The following is a 5,486-nucleotide window of genomic DNA, read 5'->3' on the forward strand; positions in this document are numbered from 1 at the left end:
TATTTCATCAAAGGATTTGCCACTAATTTCTACAGCTGAAATCCTAAAATACCTTCCAAATCAATATGAAAATCCACTGCCATTACTAGGGCCAGGATTTCATATTTGATCCTATTGTGTCACAACATATTACCCACTTCATTTAGTGTTGCCAAATCCAAAGTCAATGGAAACTCTACAGGTCACAGCTTTGTTTCCCCACGGATCAGTGGGGAGGCTAGAGAGGTGTTTAAGGGCCTTCCCTACATAAGCATGAGCATCACTTTCACTCCATCAGTATGATTACAGCATGTACAAGTTTCTTCCCCTTACCCAGTCCCTGACACTTGCACACACACAGAGGGCATATATTCAAGGAGATTATAAAGCAGGTCAGGGGAGATGAAGCACGGTTATTTACAGTTATTATGTTACAGCCTCCAAGGATGTCCATGGGCGCACAAAGAGGAGGATGTACGAAGGGTCCTGGCTGTACATTGCATCCCACAGTGGCACTGACATCAAGGTGGTGTTTTTGGATGACAAATACTACCCAGGCAAGCTACCACCTTCTGAAAATCCTTGTGGCAAGTCACCTACAGACTCAGCTAAGAAATTCACAGGGACATCATATTTTTTTCAGTTGATCTTCATAAAAAAAACTCCCGCTCCTTGGCCTCTCACTCTCTTCTCTGCCTCCCACCCCCTGTTCAGCCTCCCACTCGGTAGGGGGTAGTGGGAGGCCGAGGAGGGGGTTCAAGGCCAAGGGGGTAGTGGGAGGCCGATGAGAAGGTTGGAGGCCGAAGGGGTAGTGGGAGACCAAGGGGGAAGTGGGAGACCAAGAAGGGGGTGGGAGGCCGAGGGAGGGGGGGTGGAAGGCAGAGGGAGTAGTTGGAGGCATGGCCCGAATGGCACTAATGCCTACTTTCTTCACTAAGTTCATTGCGATCCAAAGTGATGCCATGGGAATTATTTTATCTTATTTCATTTTTCTTTGATTTCTGTGACACACGAACAGGGACGGCCTTTCAGAAGAGGAAGAGGCCACAGTAACTTAGTGGTTGAGTCAGGTAGCCACAACCATAAAGCAGAGATGAATGCTGAAGACAGAGGAGAAAATAACATCATGCCAGTTTTTTTTTTTATTTTCAATTACTTCAACCACACTTGCCTGCTAGCCCCAAGCAAGTACCATGAACCTCCTTGTCTTTGGAGTGGGGCAGACACACTGCCCCACCCCGCACGGAAACTGCTGGGAGAGCAGTGCGACAGAGCAGCTAGCGGCTCCGCGAGGCCAAGGGCTTGCAGAAGCTGGGCAAGCGTGACACTGCCACACCTCCTGGCAGGACAGCTCACCACCTCAGCTCCCCTGGGACCCGGCCACCACCCTGAGGGGTCCAAGCACCTGCCAGCAGCCCACCGCTCTCCCAGCTGCACAGGCTGGCGGCTGACCAGCTCCAGCCCGGGGCCGCTGCCTGAACCCTGGGTTCAGAAGAAAGCAATGGATCCCTCTGGCAATGAGCAGACTCCTTTTTATGGGGGCAGGATCATGGATTATCATTTTCTGTAGTCCTTTGCTGTTCTCATCCTCCCCCCCTCCCGCCTTTTTTTTAATAAATGAAAACACACCAGAAGAGCTCAGCATCTTCTTTCAAAACTTCTCTATTTCACTAACTTGTTCCAACCTCCATCACAGCTCTTTCCTTGTCAGCAACTGTACCGCTGTGCTATACCTCTGCCCACGCACAAAGGCACTGGTTGAAGGTATGAACTGGAATCTCTCCGGTAAGGGAACAAGCATGCATCCCAGAGACTGACACAGCCGCTATTTGCATGTAAAAGAGGAAAAGGTGCATGACTGAGCCCAAATTAGCATGAGCAAAGCCTCCCACCGCATTTGCAAACTACAGCTTGCACAGTGGTGCTAAGAGAGGTGCACACTTTCCTCCCAAAGAAAGATTTTTACTTCAGCTGTAACGAAACTGGGCTAACAGTGGTTCACAGACATTAGCATCACATGAACTTTTAAATCCCTGTTTTCCTAAAATTTACAGAGTGCTAGAAAAAGAGAAACACAGTGGATACAGGGTGAGCTGGATATGCCCAGGTTTGATTTTGTCTCCGCTTCCAACTTGATTGCTGAAGCCAGCTACCTCAGCGAGAGCCTTACCTTCTAAGGCCTCTATCACTTCTGTACTCCTAGAATTTTGAACGTCCAGACGTGCTCACTGCATCTAAAAATGAAAACAAAAATAAGCAGGGCAAACGCAGATCTAACACTCCATCTCATTTCTGTCTTTTGAGAAATGAGGACTGTTAACCTCCTTTTCAAAGAGATGCTGTGGGGATTCATTTATGTCTGCGAAGTCTTGCTGAAGACACACACCTCATAAACAGTAATATTTCCGGACTTCAGCACCATCTTTGTCTGTTTCTCTGGCTATGTACAACACACACCTAAGCATCCATGCCTGTGCACATACCTACTGAGTCATTAAAAGAGGATTAGATGTCTCCGAACACTATTAAAGCAGTGTGAGTTCATTAAGAACCGTTCCCCAAAACAAACTGTATTTTTAGGTCTTGTTGCAGAGAAGTTACAGGCTCTTTTTACTTTAGCATCATACTTGTATGGAACCTGTTAGAACAGTGCAGCGCCTCCGCTATTTCCACTGTAGGTTTAGCTCATGAGAGACTAGAAAGAACAGTAAATGCAGACGTTAACGGTAATAAAAATCAAAGCTAAGCCATACTTGAAGAGAAACAAATTCCAAAATGAAAAATTTGATTACACAGTACCTGTCTCCTGTCTTGACTTCCTCATTATACATAGAAATTAACCCTGTCATTAAGTACTTTGATCAGGTTGTACATAAACAGCTTATAACGGCATGAAATCTACCACAGCAAGCAGGCAAATGAACAAGGGGAGAAATACTGACATTCGGGGCTGCTGTCAGACATCAAGTGCTCCTGCTCCCTCAGGGCCAAACTGCTGGAGTAAATGGGGTTACTCCAGGGATTAATTGCTCCCTCCTGGTTTGCACTACTTCCAGAAAGTTTCAGTAATATCTCAGAGGCTGTCATTTGGAGATCAGTAGCATCGTCTTAAGATCTTTGAGAGATTTCTAAGTTGGGCCATCGTAACTGCTCTTAGGCTAAAACTCGGTACAGAAATTCCCAGCCCCTGACGGAGCTGGAGCAGGTCCAGGTTTGCACAGCTGGGAAATGACGTATGGCACCATTTCACATACTCTAGATCCAAACATTTGTCACTTAAATTTGGAGAATTTCCAGGCACTAATACATATCATAACCAACACTTCTGGGCAATTGAGGGGTTTTTTTTCTGGTTTGTCAGGATTTTGGAGCAGAAGTAGCTTTCTTCTGGGATGCATTTAACTCAATGTATCTTTACTTGTGATGCTATCTGAATTCCCCGTACCTGTAGATTGCTACACAGTCAGAGGCGAGCAGGCCAACAGGGTCTCTTCCCAGCTCTGGCCCTGGCCTGCCGTGAGTCCCTACCATCTCCGAGTCCTGTTTCCAAGCAAACGTGTTTCCTGTTGGTTCTTCCCATCTCTTTGCTCAGGAGACCCTCAGTATGGAGACAGATTGAGAGTGGCCAGGTACAACATCTGCCCTCGAGCATCACCTGGGGGCACTCTGTTTTGTTCAGAAAATTTAGCTCTGATGCTTGCTCCTCTCTGTTCTCCTAGCTTCAACGTGATGGGGTTTCTGGTGATTTGCCACTTCGAGCAGGCACAGATGCAAGGGAGAAATCCTGACCCAAGAGAGGCAAAGGCAGAGTTTCCTACTGTCTTCAAGATTGCCAAGATTTTACCTTTAACATCCTAATAAAAGCTTAGAAAAACACTAAGCAGCTCCACAGATTATTTGTTTCTGTATGCATTGCTAAACATACTGCAGAACAGACATTTTATTATTCCTAGAAGCACTGAAGTCCAGTATTTCCTCTGCTTCTCTGTCGTAGTTCAGCCCCAATCAGGACCAGACTACGCAGTCTCTCTCTCACTGCCCGCACCCTCTGAGAGAACAGGGGGAGATGATATGAGAAAAACGGCTCAAGGTTTGAGATAAGGACAGGGAGAAAATCCTTAAAGTTACCATTACAGGCAAAACAGACTCGACTTGGGGAAAACTGTTCATTTATTTCTAAAACTAGCATGAGAATGAGACAGGGAACAACATAACCTCCCCCCACCCCTCCCTCTTCCCCGGCTTAACATTATCTCTACTACCTTCCCCCCCGAGCAGCACAGGGGGAAGAGGGAATGGGGGTTGCGGTCAGTTCATCACACGTCGTTTCACGCCACTGCTTCATGGTCGGGGGAAGAACTACTCACATTCCTCCCCTGCTCCAGCGTGGGGTCCCTCCCACGGGCCACAGTCCTTCGTGAAACTGCTCCGGCGTGGGTCATCTCTTCCACGGGGTGCAGTCCCTCTAGAACAGCTGTCCCAGAGGGCCCTCCACGGGCCACAGCCTCCTTCAGGCCTCCACCTGCTCCAGCGTGGGGTCCTCCACGGGCTGCAGGTGGATCTCTGCTCCTCCGTGGACCTCCATGGGCTGCAGGGGGACAACCTGCTCCACCATGGTCGTCACCACAGGCTGCAGGGGAATCTTGGCCAGGAGTCATGTTACTCCTCCCCCTCCTTCTTCACTGACCTTGGCGTCTGCAGCCGTTCCTCACAACAGGCTGGCAGACGTCTCTCAGGATCCTTTTTACATCTTATTCACTTCTCATCTCCTCTCCACTTCTTGCAGCCAGGCCGGGCCGAGTTGGGCCCAGTCGGCTGCCCGGCGGGAGGCCAGAGGGTGAGGCCTGCAAGGCCCACAAGGCTCAGGCCTCCCCCTCTCTGCCCCCACACAGCTGTTTCACATCTTCTCTCCTTTTTTTCCTGTTTTCCCCTACTTAAACACGTTATTGCAGAAACGTTATCACGGAACATTCTGCTACCAATTGGCTTGGTCTTGGCCAGCAGCAGGTCCGCCCTAGGCCCGGCCGAGTCCACTGAACAAAGGGGAGCGACTTCTAGCAGTTTCCTACAGAAGCTACCACTGTAGCCCCCCCTCACCAAACAAAACCAGAACATTCGCACAATCTTTTATTTTATCCCATTGCTACAACCAGCCCCAGGATATTATAGCAAGACATTATTCAAAATGGTTATCACTAAAATTCAGACAAACTCAGTTCTAGACCAAAACAGCTCAGACAAAATATCACAGGCACCGTGGAGCTTCCCAATGTACTGTTTTCACTCTCTAAAACTACATAACTGTTCTTACTCATGCCCCACACACCAGCTGTGCGCACACAAAAGCGGTCCTTTCCAGATCCACAAATACTCAGACACTCCTTTCTGTACAGTCATGCAAAGAATGCAACCATGCCACATCAACACGGGTACACACCAGGCAAATAATACTACAGATAGGGATAGACGTGGAGGCTTTGACCTTGGCTCCAGAGGGGCTGGGCACT

The sequence above is a fragment of the Chlamydotis macqueenii genome, chromosome 7 (assembly GCF_036417535.1).
Source record: "Chlamydotis macqueenii isolate bChlMac1 chromosome 7, bChlMac1.mat, whole genome shotgun sequence".
NCBI classification, from domain to species: domain Eukaryota; kingdom Metazoa; phylum Chordata; class Aves; order Otidiformes; family Otididae; genus Chlamydotis; species Chlamydotis macqueenii.